This window comes from Fringilla coelebs (assembly GCF_963513975.1).
Source record: "Fringilla coelebs genome assembly, chromosome: 5".
NCBI lineage: Eukaryota > Metazoa > Chordata > Aves > Passeriformes > Fringillidae > Fringilla > Fringilla coelebs.
This window is the reverse complement of record NC_140033.1, coordinates 45156412-45181204: the sequence shown is the minus strand read 5'-3', so window position 1 is coordinate 45181204 and position 24793 is coordinate 45156412.

Genomic DNA, 24793 nt, shown 5'->3' with positions numbered 1-24793 from the left:
GGGACAATTCAAAGTCTCACCTCATCATCCTGAGACATCAGGGATTCTGTGTTGCCTCTGTTTTTTATTAATAATGCAGCAACAGTCTTTCAACCACTCTTTCATAAGAGGAGCCTTTCCTTTGGAGGTGATATGAGTCATGTGATTACCCCAGTCATCTGGAGTCAAAGGCTAAAAACTGATAGAGGTTCTCGCTATCAACTAGCCTATAATTTGGCACCCAGAGAAGCAGTAATAAATGAGTGTTTATCTACTCAATGGGGAATTTCATTTCACTCTCTGCCCCCAAAGTCATTACCTGCACAATAGGAATGAGCAATGGAAATTCACAACATAATAAACTATTACAAGCTTACTGCTTAAACAGCATCTCAAAATCATTTTCTGGACCGGAAGCTATAAGCAAACTGTGCTCCACAACATAAGAAAAATTTGTTGATATGATGAAACAAAAGGTATTTGCATCTCCTTAGAACAGAGAAGCATTTTGCACTCCAGATAAACAGTTTCTTCTGTTCTCAGTATTGTTTTCCCTGGGTGAAGAGAAACATTAAATAGTCCTAATTTTCTTTTTTAGAAACCATTTCAATAAAAGTGTCATTAAGCAATATTTATATAAGTCTTTTTATCTAACTGAAAGTTGAAAGACATTTTCTATCTTGTTGAAAAAAACTTATGTGATCAAAAGGATAATTAATAAGAATATATTGATCAATTAACCTGGTATTTACACTGGCATTTACACTTAAGTATATTGCCAGTAAGTAAAAAACCAATACTTTTGGTGTAAAATCTACTCAAAATCCTGCACAAAAACTTACTCTGAATATTAATTTTTTTTTCTAAAATTGGCATCTTACTACAGAAGAAATGAAAATATTTGTAAATATAACAGCACTTAAAATGGTCAAAATTAATATTTTTATTCAGTATTTTGTGAAATGTATTGGTGTATCATTTTAAAACTAAGATATTAAAAGACAGTTTCAAGGAATACCTCTCCACTGTCTTAATCTTAAAAAACAAGTCTCTCATCACTGTTATATTTGTTCAAGCATGAAAACATAATATTTTACCCTTTTCTTCACATTCTGTTGAGATATTTCAGTCTAGAAATCTAAGATTCTCTAGTCCAGTACTGATATGACTGAAGTAACTGTGCAGTCATCCTGTGATCCTATGCAAGGAAACGCAGCAAGAAAATTATGTAGTCATTAAGGGAGCAACAGAAGCCACTTACATAAATTACTGTACAGTAATTCAAAAGAATATGAGGAGAAGAGATGCTTGGGGCTTATGCTTCTTTATTCTGTAAGCCTTGAATGTATTATTTGCCCAAACCTTGGGTAAGAGACCACCTGGTATCGCCTTTTTAAGCTTAAGTGAACAAATCAGTTTTTCTGGTTTTTTTTCTAAAAAGAATTTTTTTTTTTAAGCAGATAATATGGTATCTACAGTTTCTTACTGCTGGTAAAGTGACTGAACTAATATCCCTCAATATTAAAATAAGTAAACATCCTAGCTCACCATGGGGATTTTCTGTGTTTTTTTAAGTCACAGGGGAAACCAGAAGTGAGGATACCATCCTTCCTCTGACCAAAGGAAAGCAATTTCTTCCAAGAACATATTTGGTTTAATGAAAATAGTATGTTTCCTTTCCTAAAGCCTACTGACATGATAACTTACTCATTTTAATTTTTCCCTGTCTATAGGAAAATAAAGACCACAGAAAGGAACAGACAGCTCCAGAAAATTTGCAGTGAATCAAGATCAAGTCCTGATCACAGAAAGTACCAGCTACATGCACAAGACATACAAGTCCCCCCAGTCTGGCTGCTTTCAGTCACCATGAAAAACTCACACCCTGGATTTTTCAGTCTTGCCTTCAGGTTCAGAATAGAGACAATTAAAATATTTCACATTATTCAAATTATTTCTCAGGCAGAAAAATTAAGTCAATCAGATGTTTCTCTCCAAGCATCAGTGAAGTGTGATCCCACTGTGAGGTTTAAGGATGTCATTCTCAGCAGAGGAGAACACAACTCTGCAAGTTTCAGGGCATTCCAACACCATCAGCCTTTGTTCTTTGACAGTCTAGAATGTGGAACTATTTTTTCCCTTTTTTGTGCACATTTTTTGACCAAAGGAATAGTGGATTTCAGCCTCTAGCTATGAAGTGTGCACTTTACACTGACCATAAAATTGCAAAAGCTTCACATTGTACATGATCATAATTATAATAGCCTAGACACTGGCATATACATGAAAAGTGTCAGAATTGCTTATGAGGCCTGGCTTGTGTTTTTCAGAACTTGACTCATTTTTTTAATCAAAACTTTACTTTTACCAATCACTGACTTGTGATTTATCAGAGTATATTTATGCTTAGAATCAGCATTCTATCTCTGTGCTCTGATACTGACTATCTGGAATGGGACTTTCACTAAGAAGTCATCAGAAAGGCTGAGGGAGATACAGGAAGGTGCAGCAGAGAGCAGGAGAAGAGCAGGATGGATCAGACCTCAGCATTTATTTTGTTGGAGAGCCTGAACATTTAATGTTGCTCAAAGTCTCTGAAGAGGAGCAAAAGGATATCCCTGATATTATTTTCTTAACAATTATTTCAGGACACACTAAATAATTTTTCTCTGATAAGAAAGAGGAGTAGGCAACCTAAATTTCAAAATTTTCAAATTATCTGTGTGAATCAGAAGGCTGCCTGCATGGAGGGCAAACACTGACATTTATTTTGTATAACAGTGCATGTCTTGAGATGAATTGCCACTGGAATATTATTCCCACTCTGTGTGTCAAACATTAATATAAAATCAATACGGAGCCATGTTCCCAACATTTTTCACACACCTGTGTTACCTCCCTGGAGGGTTTTGCCACACTTGGCATTTGGCTCCCCCAGGACATGGGAAGAGGTTCACTGCAATCTTCCTGCCCAGCACAGCCTCCGAGCATCAGCAAGGGCTCAGCAAGACCCCGGCACCTGTGGAGGGAAAGGGCAAGGTGAGACAAAGGTGATTGGTGGTAAATTTGCTGCTCTGTCAGCTAGTTCTGAAAAATAGAAAGTAAAAAGGGTGCCTTCCACAGTACAGATGACATCCTCATTTGAAATTCTACAGTTGGAGTTGCTTTGTGACAGACACGTTCCTTTCTATCTTTAGACATGATAGGAATAAATCCACAAGAACAGCTAACCTGCAAAATACACTTAGGCTCACATAAAAGCTTGACTTCATAGATCCCAATTTTTTCCCCTGAAAACATAATTTCCTTTTGAACTCATAGTAAATTAGCCTTCATTGCATAGCAGAGCCAGTTTTCAAACAGGCTCTACACTTCAGTTTACCTCATGATCAGACATTGTCAAAAACATTAGTTAATCAAAAGCATCACAGTTTTGGGGAAAGAAAACCCGAGAAAACCACACCACACTATTGTTTTCTTCAAATAGGATGTAGCAGATCTCCCTCCATGTTTACACTCTCCTGGAACACTGCTCAAACAGCTGTTTTTGAGCTCAACATTCCAAAACTGCTAGTCTCAGAGGAGCTTCGTTTTTTTCCCAGAGTATGTGCATCTCGGTGAATCATAGGCACCTTTCAAACCTGGATTTTAAAAGATTCCTATCTAAGTCAAAAGTTATTTAAGGGTACAGTTCTAACATATTTCTTCTAGATCAGGTATAGGTATGCCAACCTGTTTTAATGTATATAGTCAGTAAGCTACAATAGTCTATCATCCTCAACTGAAATGACACCAGCTAAGGCCACTGCTTACTCCTTGTTGCTGATATACTAGATCATTGCTCCTAAATATGGTGACCTAGTGCTAAAAAATACACTCAAATTCCCATCTGGATTTTGTTTCTGGATATTTTGCTTTATGGAATGGAGCTCAGTTTCCTTTCCTTTTTCTCCACCTCAAGCTTCCAAAGCTCAAGGCCAACATTTTTCTGAGGCCTGTGGGAGAAAACCACAGCTAATTTCCATGGCACAGATGGGAAAAAGATCATAACCACAGCTCCTTACCTTCACTGGCTGCAAAAGACACCACAGTCAGTTATCACTGGCGGGCTGTTAGATATATTCTAGTCCAATGAGAACAAGGTGGGGACTAATCAGAGAAGCAGCTCCTGCACACCTCCTTACTGAAGGTGAAGAGTCAAACATTATCCCAATATCATAGGAAACACACGTGGCAATTTCTACTGTGGCTTCTACTGCTAAGACTCAAAATGAAAACTTGTTATCCTGGACCAAAATATTTGTCTATTTTTTAAAACAAGATTTTCAGAAGAAAAGGGGTGTCTCTGGAGAGATGACAGCATGTTTGGTCTCATCTGTGGATACATACAGGCAGCAGATCCTGTATGGGAATGTCAGATGAACTCAAAACTTGTGGGGGCCCATGGAATTTATTGCTTTCAGAGCACAACAGCTTTTAGAACTAGTAACCCTATAGTCTAAGACCCTATAAACTAAGGAAGTCCAAGGCAAGTTTAAAACCTACTCAATTTGTGTTGTTGGGTAATAGCACATGATAAGAAGTCATGGTGCCACACCCATTTCTTTAACGCATGAGATCTTTTGTTTTAATTGAGACTTGCGATGCTGCTGAAAACAGATGGAAACTTCTCAAAAAATCTGAGAGGATCTTACGAATCAGTGCACAGACTAGTCTTTTCACCAGCCACTGACATGTGACTTCAGGATGGCTGGTAGAAGAGGAGGGTGAGTGCAGGTTATGGACCAGTGACTAGACAGAAGTTTGGCCAAAACGGCTTACGGTTATAGAAAGAGCCACATCTTTCAAAGTCAAGAGAATCCTCTATTATAGGTGCCAATAAGAACAGCCTCCACAGGAAAAAAAATCTCACCAGAGTCCATTTTATAGAATTTACACAAGTGAAGGACCAAGCAATCCTATCCTGGAATCAAACTGTGATTTTAGACAATAAAAGCGTTTCAGAACTCATTGTTTAGATACAATTCTCCCTCAAACTTAGGCTGAAACTTCAACTTCCCCCACTACTTCTAAAGAAACACAGAGAATGAAATATCTCAAGCAAAAATTACTGTATAATGTAGGGAATTTATAGAGATGTACTCAACATTAATTAAGTAAAATAATCACCACATCTTTTATTAGTCAAATTTTCCAAGAACTCAAAGCTCCCAACTTAAACCCCACTTATCATGAGCTGAGAAGTTAGCTGGTTCTTATTCGTAAGAGGCATGGGAACTCCTCTGCAATCTATTGAAAATATCATTTGTATGTGCACTGGTACTTACTTAACTAAAAGAAAGCTATTGAAAGAACCAATTCTGCTAATACTAATTTGCTACAACTTTTTTTTTATGCATGAACAAAAAATTATTCTTCTATCCCAGTAAAACAGAAACACAAATTGCAGGAAACAATTCCTTCAGTCCTCATGGAATAGGCATTAAAAGGTTCAACAAAAGTTATTATCTCAGACTGTACATTTACTATTAAATTATTGATGAGCTGCTTCTATTGTAATTTTTACTTCTGTTACCAGAAATTATAGCAAATTTTAAATTTCTAAATACACCATGACTAGGGAAAAAAATCGTGTTAATAGGCACCAGGATTCTCTGCAGTCCCAAAGGAATTTTCATAATCTCACAGGTATCTTCAAGTCCTAGAATTTGCATTCTGCTTCTCGGCTCAGCTTGCAGATGTTTAAAAATACATGCAACAAGACAATTCGCTTTTGGCTACACATCTAAGAGGCTCAAACATCTGAATTATTCTGTCTGAGGTCAACTACGATTTATGTGCCAAATTAGGTTGAAATCAAGCTAGGAAGAGCTACGAAATACTAAGATCATTGGTGCTTGGGAACTTGAGGCCATTTCTGACCAATGTGAATCATCTCAGATCTTCCAGGAAAAGGATGCATTTTCAGGAACCAGATATGAAATATACACTTACAACTTCTGAATCTCTAGGCTTCAGTGATTTAAAATTTGCTGTGCAAACAGATATAAAATGTGGATTAGAAAAGCAAAATTTTGTAAGAGTGTTCCTTGGATTTTGGAATTCTAGAAAACAAAGGATGCATGTGCCATCATATGCACTTGCATGCCAACAAAATTTGCAATAAAGACAAAAAGACATGTTCCCCTGGGCTTTAACAATCCATATCACTGTACTGTTTAATACAAACAGATAATATTTTCCAGGAACTCAGGTTCAAGGCTTAAAAGAGGTATACATCTAAATGGTATAATTCCACCAAAATTTTGGATGCAGTACTAATTTTATATATATATACTTCAATATAATTTAGCCAGTTAACAAGACAATCAATGTTTATCCTAAAATATATGGGCTATTTTTTGCACAATTCAAAATTGCTAACGAGTAACTCAGGTAAGCTTACTATTTTTACTCTAAAATAATTTTCCATAAACATTTAAACGATGGCGGATATTTCATATAACTATCTCCTGAAACTTTTCAATGCAATTAAGGTAGAGCTAAAGAGAGCTCAAGTGATTTTCCTCTTCAGGGATTCATGTTTAAGTAAATTCCCAACCCACAACCTAAAGCAATCTTTGCATTCTATTTTCTTGGAACAGATAACACCAATATTAAAACTAGTCTTGGGAGGGGACAACTTGAAACAGAATTATCCATTAATGAAAATGCTAATTAAATTAGCATTTTTTCCTTTACTAAATATACTAAACTTCAAAGTCCAAGAAGGGATTTTAAAAATCTAAAGTAGCTATCAGCCTTCAGTACTGTTAAAGTCTCTCTCACTCACTAAAACCCATCCCCACCAGCTTCCGAGTCTTATCTTTCTTCTTCCAGGAACTGAGAATAGAATAATGAAAGAACAGTGAGGAATGGACTGAGATACACTGGTAGATATTTGTTTTAAGACTGAAGAACTCAACAGCATAATTCACTATGTGCCAGCCATATTTTTCAGAAATAACCAGCATAATACCATAAACCTGGAATTTAAGCTTCAAATATGTTTTAATGGGCTGATTCCAAAAACATTGAAGATTGCCATCAATCAAGAAACTACAAAAAAAAAATTTACTAACAAGGAATTTCTGGTATTTTTTCTTTCCTTATTATAAAACTTTTAATAGAAATTCAAACTTTAAATAGATTGTATTCAGCCAAAGCCCTCTTTCTGTACCAGTACAAAATTAAAAAGGAAAAACAAGTCATCCTTATCAGGGAGAGAAAGAGTCAGAATCTATTAAATCTATCTTGTCTGACACAAAATTACAAGTGTGATGTAAAAATCTAGCTAGCCTGACACAAAATTAAGGTGCTCCTGGTTTAACTGTAAAGAACACAAACCATCTCAAATGCAAAAGAGGAAACCACAGGATTCAGCTTCTAGAAGCACAAAATCCCAGCTGAATTCATTCTGTAAGCACCGAGTGCAATGATAACGATGTAACTGAATTCCTACAATTGGAGCTGCACAAAGAAAAGACAACTCTGGTAAAAGATCCAAGTTGCCTGATCAGTACGAGTTCCTAATGAACACCTGTGCATTGCCTCCTTATGCAAATCAGAGCAAAGGATGAATACTATAATTAAAGAATTCATTTCCAGTGCAACCTTTAAAAAATACAGAACTAAACACTGAAATAAGCATCTCATTTCTGGAGAAAAATATCCAAGCCCCCTGACCTGCAAAAATAGTCATGCCAGTGCTGTGTGTGCTTGTCCTTGACCATGGCTCAGAGCAGGCAGTCAAGGAAGATTATAAAACTAGGACATATTCCTCCCCCTTTCTGGTTAAACTGGAGATTTAAACTTGAATGAACAGGCTACATGGTGACAGTTACATTTTACAGCCACTGTGATGTCTACCCTCCAAGAACCTTACTAATTCCATTTTTAACTTACACCTTTGTCCTCCTTAATTTCCTCTGGCACTGAGTTCCACAACTCAGCTTCACACTGCCAGCAAGAGTTTTAAAACTTGTTCTTCCTGGGAACAACTGGCTCTTCTCTGGTCACCTTCTCCTCTCAATGTCCTTGTGTAAGGAAAGCCAAATCTGAAGTAAGTGTATCATAGAACAGGGAGACTTCTCTTCCTTCCCCTCTGCCCCGGCCCCCCAAATTCTTGTATCAACCCATTCATCCTGTGAACACAGCAGTAAATTCCTTTTCTAAGAAGCTCTCTCCTCCTAGCACACTCCTGCCAGGAGGCTTATGACTGCTTAGCAGTGAACCCTGCTATGTCATTTTGGTCCACGAGTCTTTCCTGAGCTGATTCTATTTAAATTAAAGTTATGGCTGTATTTAAATTAACCATAGCATCTGTGAACATTGAAATCACCATGCAGGAAAGCCCTCTGACCTGCTAGCTGATTCCTTTACCTTAACAAATATTCAACCTGGCCAAAACTGCCACTTTATATACAATCCCAAGAAAGCTGAAGGCTCAGCAACCTGCTCAGAGGAGGTAAAAAAACTCCTCTGAGATCCAGTGCATTTATCCTGAGCACAACCAAAAATAATAAAACAGAGGGAAAGGAAATAGATGGAGAAAGATCAAGTTCAAAAATATGACACAATTTCTTTCAATTAGAGAGAACTGATGATAACTGAACCAATGGCCAAGGGAACACATTAGTCTATATTTCACCAGATTCACTGAATCACTTAGTGTGACATGGAAGATATGATAGTTATAATGAGATAGCTTTAAGAAGGGAAAAAATAAGATTGAACAGTAGAAAACAGCATGGGTTAGTGAGAACTGCTAAACTAAGAAATGGTCCTCTCTGTCAATGCCCTTTAGATTTCTGAGAATATTTAAAGACAAAAGATAGTGGAAAAAAACATTTAAAGAGAGAATTCCACATGAAGGGGGGAAAAAAAATTAAATAGATTTTCCAACAAGTTGCTCTCCCACTCTTCTAAGAAAAGCTGTACAAATCTGACCTCTGCCTGAAACAACCTCTACAGAGTTGCAAATGCTGATGGATGGCTATCATATACTCACCAGGCAGACAGTCCTGAGGAACACGGATAATTTGAGGGATGAATCAGATTAGCTCAAGTTGCTTCAAAGCCCCCTTCTCTCTCTCTGATTCTCTCCCTCCAAGGGCACTATCTCACATGAGTGCAACATTCCAGAACAATGACATTGGTAAAGCAACCAAAGAAAAGCCCATAAGAATAGATTAAAAACAAACAAACAAACAAACCTACACAGAAGCAGAACCAAGGATGCAAAATTGCTTCCTAAATATCTCTTCCAAAAGAAACATTCAGAGAAAAAGTTAACATTTGCTCCCCGCACCCTGAAAGTGCCCTGCAGTAGTACTACCATAAATTAACACTTCCCTTTCTACAGACATGTGTTAGGACCTACCACACGAGTATCTAAGAGAATGGTATCAAAACTGTTATCTTTTTCTCCCTTGGTGTGACTCATGCCAGCTGGACTAATCTAAATATTATTAAACATCATTAAATATATTAAGTTTGAGCTTAAATTGTGCCAGCAGGGACAGTTCAGAAAAAAAAAAAAAAACACATAAAAATAATATTTTAATTAATTATATTCCCAGGCTGTGGTGATGGGTGCTACCCTCACTACTTACATACAGTCACAATTATTTTCCACAAATTGATAGGTATGTCTACCAATCCTTCTGGCAGGATTTCCACTGATGTTGCGTGGTGCAAGATTTAAAAGGCCATCCAGGAAATTCTATAATCTGCTATAAAACTTAGGAAGTATTTAAGTGCCTAGATTACCTTCCCAGGGGACTTTCCATGCTTACCTGGCAAAATTTCGTTGACTGTCCCTGGAAATTGACCTGCTTTCTCTACTGACCCTACTTTTATTCTGGCATCTCTAAGAGATACTCAAAACAGCACTTACCAGGCACGGTGCTGGGGAGGACCAGAGGGATTATTTTACAGCAGTAAAAATCTACTGAAAATGGCTTTTGCATATTATGGTTCCTACACCGTTGCAACATTCAATATTTTTATGAATATTCTAAACTTATACCTGTGTATATGTACAAATATATGTATATGTATGTGTATGCGTATGTGTATACGTATGTGTATGTGTATGTGTATGTGTATATGTATAGCAAGCTGTAGCAATTGATGTGTTTGGCAGTTGGTTTTGCTGTTGTTGTTTTTTATGAAATAATGATGTTTATAGTCTTAGAAGCTTTCAACAGTGACAAACACAGTATTTTAAAAAGTCAAATTGTGTATTGCATGTCAAATCTAGCATGCCTCTGGGAGGACAAATCAGCATGTGTTACACTTTCAAGTCTGCAAGCACAACTGTTAAGTATATTATGATCAACAGGAGGAATGCAGAGTACATCAAAGGGAAAAATAAAATTCCTGGTAGATAGTAACAATTTTCTTCTTTTCTGTAGGTAATACTAAGACGCTGGAAATTGCTCATACTTAAATCACTATTAATTAAAATAAGCCTTAGCTACTGCTTCCTCAACACCTTACTCCTTTTCCTCTCTCTGCTTCCAAATCAAGACTGAGAAAAAATGAAATGTCTGTGTAATGGTGATCTACCAAACCTCCAACAATTTGCATTTAGAGGTAAATCAAATTTATTTGGTTTATACTATAATGGCACTTCAGTTTTGGTAACTTTTTCTAAAGGCTATTGAATTTTTGTATGACACTTAAGAAAAAATTTTTGCTAAGTGCACAGAGTTCAAATGCCCTCCTTGTGCATACGCCCTTTTCCAGCAAAATAACTTTTTTCATTCAAATTAACCAAACACTTTGTTCTCTGCTCCCACTTGTCCACACAAAGAGATTTTTTCTCTAAAATTTCAGAAGTGCCTCTCATCTGAGGTATGAAGTGAAGGAATTGATTCCAGCTGAACTTTACCTAAATCAACCAACAGTGCTCCCAGTTTCTACAAACAGCTGATTTCTGATCTTTGCCACCACTTTGTTTCTCTGGAGAGTTTTCTCAGCAGCATCACACTGCTACATACTCACAGACATGCCCATCAGATGCACAAGTGGCCTTGGGGAGCAAATCAGACTCTGGGTACAATATGAAAAATAGGAATATTCCTGTGCACATGTGATAGGACAGAGAAGGCAGAGACCACACTACTTCTGCCCCAGGTTTCCCTGGCATCAGTCAGAGGGATATTGCAGGACACCAGTCTGAGAAGAGGCACACAAATGCAAAAGGATATCAACAACCTGGTCTTCTCATTCTGGTTAAGCATCAGTATGGATCATTATATTAAGCTGTGGACTTCCCACCTCTCTTGAGTGTAAGATTTTTCCTTTGCTTTTAATTTCTCAACAGATTTTTAAAAATTTATTAAGAAGCTGAGTTGCAATCTCATCTAGTTTCTGTATTCCAAAGGTTAATACAAGCATCCAAGCATCACATTAACATAACAGCAGCAAAAATCAATCCAGCATGAGACTGAAAGCACAAAATTCGCCCTTAATTCCAATTATGGCCTGTTGTATAAGTTTTAAATGTTATGTAAGGAATTGATACAATCATAATTTCCCACCTCCTAGACCCTTTGAGGAGAAAGAAAAAAAAAAGAAAGTAAAATGGAGACTTGGCAAAGAATTCCCTTTTTCACTGATACATGATGACCTTCTTCTAAGACCTTTCTTGGGAAAAACTTCATAAATTTTTTCCTGAAACATTCTAATGTCTACATTAGAAGTTGTCAGTGTAGGTACAATGCTGTGAAGGTTAAAGAGAAACAAAACAGATTAAAGGGAATAACAACCTAGATCTTGCTTGCCATAGGGGTAAAACACACCAAAAAATATTTTGAATGCAGTAAAATATACATATATTTTGCCACAGTTAATATCTAGTGCGAGTTCATGGCTTAGAAAGAGCCTTTGTGCCATCCTTGAAATTACTGCATTCAAAAGGACAAAAACAGGGGTGAAAAACACCTTTAAAATGCATTTCACGTTTTCTTCTAGTCCAAAATTACAATTACTACACACTTTATAAGCCTGCAGCCAGTTTTAGTAAACTGCTACTTACAGGTCTTGCATGACAGCCAACAGATGAAAGTGGTATGAGTGAGAGCTCTCATTCACTGCTGCAGGCAACCCACTGCCTTTCTGATTTCTTTCTTCAGAAACAAAGATTAGGTGGGGGAAAATAAGGTAAAGGGTTATTTTTAAAAGTCCTCATTTTCAAATCACTATCCAGAAGCTGTCTGAGTTGGCCTCTTATTAGTTGTCTCTCATCTTCCACCTCTGTCTCCATAGAAACCTTGCAGCAGCATCTCCTGCCTCTCTAGCCTGAAGTCTTCAGATTTGGCTGGTGCCAAGCCTGGCTGGGCAAGCTGGGGGAGGATCGTGGCACCCCTCCAGGGCTGAGGTTCCCGATGCTGGCCCCTGTCACATGGAGACCTTGTGTACAAAACAGAGGAGTCACCCCTAACCCACGGCACAGACTGCGGCAGACGGCTCATCCCAATCCCAGCAGCTTCCCTTTGCTCTGTCACCCTCGCAGAGATGGATACGTGGATTGGGATGAAGGAAACACCTCAGACCTCATAAACTAAAACCCCAAAAGCTGGAAAATAAGTGAGGTGGAGGGATGGTGAGCCATGTAATCAGCAAAGGGAAAGCCAGCTGGCTGCAAAGTGGGGCACTTCTCAAACTCTTGCCCAACTCTCCCTGCTTCCAGAAGAGTGCAGGGGACACTATCAGGAAATGTATTTAAAAAAAAGAAAAAGATCAGTCTGAATATTCAGAGGTAGGTTGTGATACCCCTCGCTTGTGGAAAAACACACTTGGAAAGTCTTTTTTCCATTTAAATGGTTTTTCTATTTAAATGGTTTATCTAGGAAAAAGCCCACTTTTTTCTAAGGTCAATCTCTTGTTTTAGTTAGAGATATGCTGAGAATTAACTTGTATTTTTTTTTTTAGCTTATATGAATGGCCTGCACATGAATAAAATGGTACTTTTTTTTTTTTACCTACTTCAACCTTTCCATCATTACTATCCCAATTGGAATATAACAAAAATTATCATTTTGATGACAGCTATGAGTCATCAGGTGGCCAAAAGTGACTAGTCAAATGCGAAAGAAGTTACTTTTCTCTACAGACTGCCCAAAGGAACTACTAAAAACTCTAAGCTGGAGAATTGCTCTCATCCAAAGGAGAGGGCATGTTTAGGCAGACAGTCCCTCAGAATGGTTCTCCCTGCCAGCCCAGCTAATCTCATTTCAATTTGAGTAAATTGTTCTTAAAATAAAAATCTCTGCTCTCAGACGCACAAACAGGAAACAAAAACATAATAACAACTTCTAGCAACGCGCTATCAACAAGGGAGCCTACAAAACACTTGGTATTGAGTAAGAGGTAACAAAATGTATCCCGTGAAAATACAGTGAAAGGAGGGGTTATCCTCCCGTGTTTGAGAACTACTGCAACAGAATATGAACACAATTTCTCCCCTTTGTAGTTATTAAGCCCTCCAGAGAGTTTCTGTTCAAGAGACGTGTGCACGGTGTGCCAGAACTCTGAACAATCTAGAAGAAATAGAACTGAGTTTTTATTTTTTATTTTCAATGTATTAAAGCCTCAACCTTTATATGAAATATGTACTTACTGAAAAATCAAAACTATGCATTACAGAGCCGATTTGGAGCTTTGGTGTGTGTAAGTCTAGAGGTTGTACAATAAACTGATGTGAATATATATATTAATATATACATGCAAAGGCTAGGTAGTAGATAACCTTTTTCTATTGTTTTTAAGCAAATGCTAAAGCAAAGTGACAATCCAAATGTTTATCATTGTGCAAAGAATATATCTGCATATTGGTTTTTATTATATCTAGAGTTGGGAAGAATTTCTAAATATAAAGAATGTGTAAGGACAAATATTAGCTTTAAAGTTCATTACATGGACATGGAAGGTGGTGAACAGAAAGAAAAATGTCAGATTTGTGCAATACATTTGAACCAATGTGCTGAATGCAGACAGCAGGGATCACAAGTTACTTGCCACAACGATGGTTATTTTCTTCAACATCAGTACACACTTACTCACATAGGCAACATTTTTTATCAGAACCACTTAATAGTTCCTTCTTCCAGAAAGCAATTTTCTAAAACCATGCACTTCAAACTACTAGCAAATAGTTTATTTTCTAATAAAAATTTTCAAAGGCATAATTTAGGGGGAAACAATACTCTGTATTATGCTCTTTTTTAGTGTCTGTTGCACTTCACTCAACGTTAGGTGTGAATCTGTATTCCTCTCATAGAAAGAAGAGCAGTCTGCTCAAATCAGCATTCCTGGTATGGGACAGTACAGTTGCCATCTGTGTCAATGCAACAACCCTGCCAAGACATGCCAAGCTCATAGTTTAATTTGACAGAGAATCTTACAGTGCCCCCATCACATTCACTCGCTTTCAATTTACCATACTTCCTCAGTGACGGAAACCAAATGTTAAACAGCAAAATGAAGGCTGGTTCAGTTTCCAACAATGAGATCATTTTTCAAACCCATGGTTTCCAGCTGATGGCCAAGTGAAGGTCTTGGATGCCTTAGTTCTCCATTCTTAGATGCAAAGGCCCTGTCCCAATAACAGGAATACGTATTTTTAAGAAGATAATAAACAGTAATGAACATAAGATAGCTACTCTATTTATTTGTAGAGATCATGTTCCTGCCTATATAGCACAGTTGCTGTAGCAAAATTTAAAAATTTAAAGTTGAAAGCTGAGAATAACACTATAAAAATTAATTTCTCCATTCAAGTCCATCAGCCAGGAGTACACTGCCACCATTTTCTGATGCCAGAGGCCCAGAGGAAGATGACAGCTGTTATTGAAGATAAAGATGATTTTGTAGAAGTGCTTGAGGATTTACTAGCAAGAAATGAAAGAGCAAACTTCTCCTATCTCTTTAAAGCAGAAGGCTGGAACCCATGCAATCAATAACAGTAGACTGAACAAAAGCAGAAGAAGCTAAAGGAAATACCTTGACAGACTAAAAAAAAAAATAAATCACAGAGGTAAAAGACACCTCTGGAAAATGTAACCTATCAATTTTAGTAGCGCACCTGCAATTTAATCACAGCGTGGCACATTTAGAGCATTGAGAATTGAAACTAGAATTCAAGGGGGTCTACATTCTCATTCAGGTTCAAGGGAATAATATCTTTGTCTAACAGATTGACCCACAGACTTTTTTTTGCAAGAAATGACACTAAGAGTGTGGAGCAAGAAACACTGGATCAGATCTCTTTCAAGACACAAGTGCAGAGAAGAGAAGCATCCTAATCACACATCCTTTGACACTCAAAATCACCAAGGCAGGTGGCTTTCGCTCCAGAAAGTGCAGGAACGAGAGGGGCAGGAGTGTAACAGAGCTGCCTGTCCACAAACACAGTTTTAGCTGCTGCTGAGGGCTCAGGATAGACCCAGCCCAAAGGGCTGACCTGCCCTCTCCAGCCGTGTGCCCTGCTAGAGCTGCCTCTCCAGTGCAGGCACCAGGATGTGCGCAGCCACAGTCAGCTGGACCAAGCGATTGATCCAGCTGAAAACTAACCCTACCAGAGAAAGGAAAGGAAGATCAGTTTTCAGTTGATCAGCAAAGCCTTAGGAGTCCTTTCTTCAACAAAGAGGAGACAAGACCAGCCGTTTCTCTGGCATTGCTGGCCCAGGTCAGCAAAGCTGCTGCAATGAAACGCTCCTGCTCTCTCCTCCATGCACACAATCACAGCACTGCCAACAAGGTGACCCTTCCTCAGGTGCCTCACATCACCAAGGGATTTAGTTTAGTGGAGGACAGCTTGGCCTGCAGTTCAAGCAGACTCAAGTTAGAAAGCAAGTGGCCTAAAATATCTCCAGCCAAAGAGGTGGTAACTACTTCTTTCTTGCATTCTAAAGAGAGAACGACATGTCACCCTGCACTTGAGGCCTGAAATTTTTTTATATAATTGGTCAATAGTATCATCAAGATGATTGAAGATGATGGAATTGATAGAGAGAGACAAAGCAAAGTGCTCTCACTCAGCCAGGCTCTGGTAGAATCTATTGATTTGCAGCAAACCAAACAATGTCAGAAATAATATCCAGACAGCCTTGTGCTTGTATTTTGGTTGCCAGTTCATTTCAACAAAATGGATGCTATTCAAAGCAGCAATTCTCACAAACTTTAAGTTAACCACATACAAAATCTCTAGATATAAAACCACAGAAATTAGTATTAAAGATTATGATAGAAAATACAGAATTTTCAAATAAACAATAAGAGAGGAACCAATATTAAGGCTGATGATGAAATCAGAACTGGACCTCATTATAACATGTTTAATTACACGACCATCTTTTACCTGTTTTGGATAGGACTAGGTGCACAGGAAGACTCTTACTGAATACTGGATTATTTAATCCAAATTACTCTGCTCTCAATTATCTTTGGTCTGCAGAGTGATACACAGACAATAGACTCGATGAGAAGGAGAGGAGGGATGGCACATTGATACCTGGATCAACCATCAGATGTTAAAGGGGTTTGTTCTGTTCATCATCAAATTTGAAAATCCTTCTCTGTAGGCAAAACAACAACGTGAGCCACCGAGACATTGCTTCAATCCTCCACAAAACTTGAATCAATAAGATATCTCAAAAGAGAGGCAAGAACTGTGGACAGTCAGACATTGAGCTATGGCAAATTACACCAAGAAATTAAGAATAAAAATACATTGGTAGCCTTAGATCAATTAGGTAATTACAAATGCATGTGTGACAACAAACGTTGACCATGATAGAGACAAATATGTGGTGTTTGCTTGTGTGAGAGCAAGAGGATTGTCCCCAGCCTCAGGTGGGTGACTCTGTTGTCCCAGTTGAAGGGAAGAGGAACCAAGGGCTTTTACCAGTAAACCAAATACTTTGCTCAATATTTATGGCCAGGGGCAAGAGCAGGATGGGTAAGACAGACCTTATCTGGAAGCTGCCTCATTTGGTGTTCCCAACATGTGAACTGTGCCAAAGGAAAGGGGGAAAAAACCCCAGCACATTTAGTTTATAATTCCATTTCGCTATTTTATAGTGTATGACCTATTGTAGCCTAGCAGGTGTAGAAAAAACCTTAGTCAAAATTAGTGCACCTTTCAGAAACTTATTGTTGCACAGTTTTGGCCTTATCCAAAATTCAAAAAGTCGTGGGAAGTGGTTTTACATATCACAGCTTCTTGACTCTGGGTACATGTGAGAAAATATGTGCGCTTCTCATGGAGAAGATGAGGGAAAGAAAAAGAAACCAGCAAGATTTGTGATCGTGTACTTATTTATACATAATGTTATTACGTAATCCTTTATTTTTCTTGCAAAGCAGACTATTAGTTTGCTATTAGTGAACTATTCTCTATTAGTGGACTATTATAGTTCATAGTGAACTATTATAGATCATAATGAATATATCCAATATATGCACATGTTACTGGACAGATTACATGCAAAACCATGCATTTAATAGAGAAAAAATACAAGGATTTTTCACTGCTTTACCTTTATTTCAAAACCAGGACTACAAATCAGCTAAAAAGGCAGCTGTTGACAAGAAATGATAATGACTTTATTCACGTATGACCACTGATTAAAATAAGCTTATAAATTTTCCTGTTTTCTTGCAACAAATTGCAATTTGATGGATCTTGCCTATACATTTTCATAAATGGAAAGTCTGGTACAAAAACTGAAACTGTACTACCAGTAAAGGAAACTAATTTCATAAACTGAAGGAACTCTCAAAAAACAGCAAGGATTTTTTCCTCTCGCTTAGGTACTGCACCGAGGGGGTAGTGACATTTTTGCCAGTTAATCCACATTCTTTTATTAAGCTCTACTGGAATACAAAGACAGAATGTCTGCATTCGCTTCTCTTAAGTGGAATTCTGTAGCTTTGAAGAGACTATTTCATAATACACTTGCACTTTAGATGACCAAGTACTAACAAGAAGAATAAGGATATATTGTGTGTCCTGATCTTACAAACATTTATTCCAAAAGCAATTTATGCCTAAGCATGCATAAACCAATTAACTTAAATGCAAGTGTGCAAAAGACAAAAGATACAAACTCTTCTTTAGTTACTGTCCTATTAAACAAAAAATTTTCATAAGATCATCAAACTAGCTATTTTTTCCTTACATTTACAGAAACAATTAATAAACACTGAAACATACTATAGTAACAACATACTCTTGATTAGTATTTTTAAATGTTTTTTCCTAAGGCATTTCTCTTCCAAAAACATGGTCTTTTTGTTTGGTAGTGCTTATATTAAATCTCATAAATCTACTTCCAAGTGTGAAGGACTGATTTAAGAGTGTCTTATTGTATAAAGCAGTTGGTAGGTGAACATTAGACTATTACAAAGCACCTTAATAGAAAAAAAATCCAGGTTTGTTCTGTAACTAACATCCCAGACCATTTTTAGGAATAGCTGCTAATAACTCTTAAAAGCCCTGAAGCAGCAGCACTATTGTGAACTAACCCCAAGGAACTGCCTCTGCAAATTCTGCTATCAATCTGATGCTGCAAAGCAGCTCAGTAGTTCCAGCAGCCTTTGTACATTCCATCTCTGAGAATTGATTTCAACAACAATCATCTACTGAGTATATGGGGAAAATCTGTCACCACTGTAGATTCAAATGTTAAAAATCCACCTCAGGAGGACTAAAAACTGCTCAATTAAAATACTTACCTTCACTGTAGCCTAATATTAAAAATAAGCTATGAAAAGAAATCAGGCTTCAGGAAATAGTACTTTTCTTCTAATACACTACTTTTAAAAGGCATACAAATGAAGAATGATTTCTGTCCAAAGCTATGCTGAACTCGATTATTTCCAGGTAATCTTTATATTTTAAAAAAGAAACAGTTTGGGGTTTTTGAGCAATATATTTATAATACTGTCAAGTACTAAGATCAGCAATTGATCTGACTTTTCCCTCTACGGACTAGTAAATCTACAGCAGCAAATTTTGCAGAAGCCATTTTAACATCCAGCTTTGTATAGTTTTATATATTTAGTACTATATATCTGAAAAGAAATCCCTAACAAAAAACTAAATAATAACAATAATAATAATAATAATTACCAAAAAAACAGCAAAATCTGTTGCTTTTGCTGCTATTCCGTATCACATCTGTTCAGTGTATGCACATCTTGAATGGCTACAAGTAATTTCAATGCAAAAAATGTACTACTCATATCATGAAAACCACTCTATATTCTCAATTACCTCTTAGAACAGCTCCTCCTGAAAGAAGTTCTAATATAGATGAAAGACTAAGCACCACTAAGAACAGCACAAGTAGTACATGTCTGGAAGTTTCATGTATCTGCTATTACTCGAAAACAAGGAACTTGCCTAGGAAACTGGGAATTTCCTGCAGCTAGGACACAGTTTATTTGAATGCAATTACTTTTGCAGTTAGTGATAAGAAAGTGGCAGGCAAATAACATAAGACATCATATTTGTGACTTTTTAATATCTGTTCAGAATAAATCAATTCATAATTGATCAATTATATATTCAGGCGGGGAAACACAATGCTAGCCTTTCATTGTCCATGGACACACAGTCTCATCACCAGAGAGCACAAATGAAATGCTAATGGCAGAGAAGATGAATGCCAATTTCCTTCACTTTGCTCCAACTTTCAGTGGCTCTCTACAATAAAAGATAGCTGTTTGTGGAGACTGGCTTGTTCCATACCATTAACTCAGAACAAAACATATTTTTAGTGGGACAGCAGTGTTTACTTGTAAGAACTGATGAATTGTACACCACCATTTATCACTTGTAGACAAAGACATTCAGGCACAATTTTGGACATAAATCAAGGTACATGCTCCTAAATAAAAAAGGGATTGCTTAAGTCCCTAAAACTGCATAGATTGAGGTCAGATTGGCCATAGCAACCAAGAATGGTACTTAGGCCTTCAGTAAGACTTAGCAACCAATAAATGAGCTCAGATCTCTTTTCATCTCCACTGGTGTGAAAGCCAAAATTAAAAAGATTAGATCACGCTGCACCCATCACAATAGACTTCACAGTGAAAAAGTCATTTCTAGCCTTTGATTCACATCCAATAAATAACATTCATCCCTTCCATAATGAACAACTTTCAAAGTAAATTGAATCTCCATAGTGCTGCTTTCCCTTGCTGCACCGTATTTACATAACAATATATCACAGGAAGCTCAGAGTGGGTCTTGCAAATGGAAGACACGTCTTTAGCACTGATTACGCTACACTCTGCTTTAAAATGCTTGCCATTTAAACATAATGCACAGGAGATTATAATACATAATAACCAACACTTTAAATCTTGCGGTATGAAACTTTGACAATTTCAATATGGAAATTTCATAGTAAACAGCTCCCTCCCCCTTTCCTTTGAGTCCTTCCATTTGAGGATATTCAGCAAATTCTACTTTCCAGGAGCACTGATGGTACTATCTGTCTCGTGTTTCCAGGAAAAGGGATAGTACAGCATTTCAATTTTACTGCCTCTTTTTGCACTGCTCCTCTTCTCTTCTATATATCTTTTTAAGTACTTGAACAATTCTTTTTAATGTTCCAAACACATCAGTAACCTATTACTCCAATCTCACACAAAGCACTAAGTATTGCTCATTTTCCTCTCCCTAGAGGAGTAGTTATTTGTAAATAGGTGAAGCTGATCACAGCTGCAGGAATCTAACACAGATCTAACACATGAAATAAAAAACGCATCCAGCAAATGTTTGTGTTGCATTGCTACTGTATGCCCTGTATTTCCCGTGCTCAGTTTGTCATTATTACAAATAGATTGTCATTCCCTTCTTACTGCAGGTTGCATAAATTGATGTTTAAAGGAGTGTTTGACAGAAATATATCGAAACAAAAATTCTACACCTAATTAAAAACATGCAGGAATAATTTCAGCTCTCTGCAGCAACAACTCATGTAGATTATACTATGTGAACTCAGCAGGGAACCTCATCAATTTTTAAAACTCTCTGACCCTAGTGCAGTTAAGGGTGTAAAAATAATTACAAATTAGGGTTGAGGGAGCACTGTTTTATTATTGCATGTGTGCTATCAGCTACACAACATTTTATCAGATATGGATATTTATGATAGCTAAGCATAATTTTAACAGAGCCAAAAATAAATTTTAAAAAGGCAAATATTAGGGATCTTATATTCTCAAGAACACAACTACAGTAGCCACCACTACCACAAAAAGAAAGCCTGTCAGCTCTCTGCAAACATTCTCATAGCACAAAGCACGTCAGTTACAGATTAAACGCTAGTAACAGCCTGGATACGACAGTAAACTAAGATATTTCTATAACAAGGCATGTTCGCAATCTACCAATTTCTAACTTATTTAGAAGGCTATAAAACACTTGGCAGAGGGTATAAATAGTCTCTCTTACCTAAAACTTGTCAGAAGAAAGATCCTTCTCCATTGTTGTCACCTCCAGTGCCCCCTCTTGCCACCATGGAGATTGGTTCTGCTATGTTTATTGCTCTGTGCCTCAGTTACAGCCGTGACACTAATCTGCCTGCACAGACCAGCACAGGGGTGCGTGTGGGTGTGCGGGTGAGAAAAGAGAGCCTGCTGACTTCAGGACTGGGAACCTAAACCTCAGGCCAAGTCAAGGCTGAATGAAAATGATCAAAGCTCTGTCCCTCATCAACAGAGTAGACAAGATTTCTCTCCCCCCTCCCAATGAGAAGCAGGGCTGTCATTAGGGATTCCCACTAAAAAGCCTCCAACGGAGGCAGACCTTCTCCAGACTGCTAGTGCCTGCCCAGCAGCCCGTGCAGAATACAGGTAGCTATTGTTCCTGAGACAGATATGTAGCCAGCCACTCAGACTCTGACAGATCTCAACAAACCAGTGAGCCTGCCTTCGGTTTAACTCTTTATTTACTAGCCGTTCACTTTTTACAAAGATCTCCTTTTGCCCTGGAGAGGGAGGGACAGGGAAGGTAAAAAAAGAAAATCAGTAAATTGTTATGGCTTCGTTAAGAAAAATGTTTCATGTAGATAGGGAGTAATCCTGTACAAATTTAGGAGTAATGACTTTCATTTTGAAATCTCATCTAGTCTGGTGCTGGACAATGCAGCAATAGCACACTTCAGCAGTAAAACAGGATTCCAATCCTGTAAGAGAAATAAGTCCTGCTCTGCCTTCCTCTGAATTTTCATAATTCATGGGGAAATAAAACAGTTGGAATAGATAACACACATCCTTGCTCAAATAATCTAGGTATTAAAACCCAGAGAAATTTAGTGCAAAAGCTTCAGCAGTTTTTCCAACAGACGTACGTTTTAAGCATTTACTGAAAATGAAGTTAGCATCTCCACCAGCAAATTGTGCTAGAGCAAGTAGATAGTAATTAGCTGGCATAAAAAGCAGAGATACTAATTTTAGTCTCATAGTAGTTATATATTTCTAGTGGGAGATTTTATGTGCACAAAAAGTTCTGGGATTTTTAAATTTTTTTATGACATGGAGCTTAATCATTTATTTGCAAAGATGTGGTCAATGAAGCTGTTGGAGGAAATATCCTGACACACTCTGTGCTTGACTTTAAGGAAGTAATGCATTTTTATATGAAAAGCTGTGTGCTTCATTCTGTATAACTCTTGTATAAGTTTCAAGCCAGGTGCAGACTTCAGCTTTAAAACACTTTTTTCCCTTCTTCTGTGTTAGTCATTCTTAATTTCATTTCAGGCATATTGTAGTAGGATGTGTATATGCGTGAGTATACTTGCCTTAGGTTGGTTTGCTTGGATTGCTTCAAAACAAGTTTAAGGCTTAAAGGTTGAAGATTACCAGCAACATTTTCATGTGCCAATAAAATCAGATTGATAAAATGCACAGTTAAAAAAAAATTAAAATTGAGACTGCTAACACAAGAGCAAATGAGAGACATGATGTCAAAAGCAGTATTTTACCCTGACAGACATTATCAACTCAGAGAAGCCTTTCTACCCATTACAAATAAACAGTAATTTCATCAGCAACTTCCAAATGGCATGCTAAAAAAACTGCATGTGATTTAATTTGAAAGTTGCCAATGGTCACTTTGGAGTGTTTCAAAGCAACCTTTTCTGCACGTTTGAGAATTTAATTACATTCCTACCAAAATGCCAGGCATTCAGAGCTATTCACAATTCTTCCAGTGCAGTGAGGAAACAAACAGACAAACAGGAAAGCAAACCAGTGTTATTCAGTGTAACACTCCCTGTGTGGCAGAATACCTCTAGCCTACTCCATGCATTTTAAAGAACCAGGACTTTGCTTTCAAAAACCTTGTTGCTGTTTAATTCCAGAGTATCTCTTTCATATCAATTGGAATATCAGTCTTTAATGATAGACTTACTCTTTGGACTGTGTTTTTTATCATCAGTTTATGTAAATGCCTGGCTCTATGTAGGAAAATAGCTTTCAGTTATAAATGTGTTTGCTATTTACTAGTGTTCTTAGACAAAAAAAAAGATTAATTTACTATGAATTCTTAAGCATTGTGCACCAGTTTCCCTTCTATTTGAGTAAACTAGTAACAAACTCCTGCCATTAAATGGAACTTAAAATTTCTGGAGACATCTGTGCCAGGAAGATCCTCTGCATCTGGTGTATAGCATGGAAAAACTGGTGAGAACATGGCCATGGAGCTGCAACAACAAAAGCCTGTGGGAGTGCATGTCACTGTCTGGAAACCCCTACCCTGCCCAGCACGTGCACTCTGCTGCCAAACAGAGACCACCAGTACCATGCCACGGAAAGGCTGTTTGGAAGCCCTGCTAAAGACCATGTGACAAGCTCCTGAGCATGGTCAGGTTTGATTCCAACCTCTGGCAAGGCCTTGCCAAGTGTAATAACCCTGGGGTATTTCACCCTGAGTCTTCCAATGCTGTGTTATCCTGGTACGTGCTCGTCTGCTGCTGGCTCTGTAACTCCATGAGCACACAGGCCATTCAAAAGCATTGGTAAATAAATACCCCTTTATGGGAGGAGGAGAATGAAAACTTTCTGGAGGGAGCTCATGTTGGAGCTGGGCACTTTGTGGGAAGGAGGAGAATGAAAACTTTCTGGAGGGAGCTCATGTTGGAGCTGGGCACTTTGTGGGAAGACAGAGAAGTTGGTGCTTGCTATGAAGGTGTGATTTCCTCCTCCTCCTCAAAATCCCTCCCCATTTTTACTGGAGCAATCCTCAGACTGCAAATGTCTTTCTTCATCTTTGGAGAGAAGTATTCTGCCCAAAGACTTTCACAGTCTCTGGAGGTAACCTTTGAGAGAGGCAATGGCCACTCTTCCCAGTCAAGTCTACCCCACGTCACCAGTAACAGATTTCTTACTAAAAAGTGTAAGTTATGGGATTTATGTAAAGGATGATGTTTGTTTACAGTGATTTGCCCTAATTATTATTCTCTCATTGCTTCTATTTTCTTTTTTTTAAAATTCTAAACAGCAAAAAACACACAAGCACTAAGTAGAAAGGGAAAAGGGGCCACTTAAGGGGGAGGAAAAGCAAGGCTTTTTTTCTTTTTAGTTGTGTAAGCCATCTACTAGAAGCAGGCATTATAGGCACAAAACTGGGTAACTAATCTCACATACCATCAGATATTTGAACAGCTTGAATTTTATTCCCAAAAAGAGAACATAAAGAAAGTCAGGTTTGTCTTGCATAGCAATTCTGCATCTGAGAAATTTGCTTGAG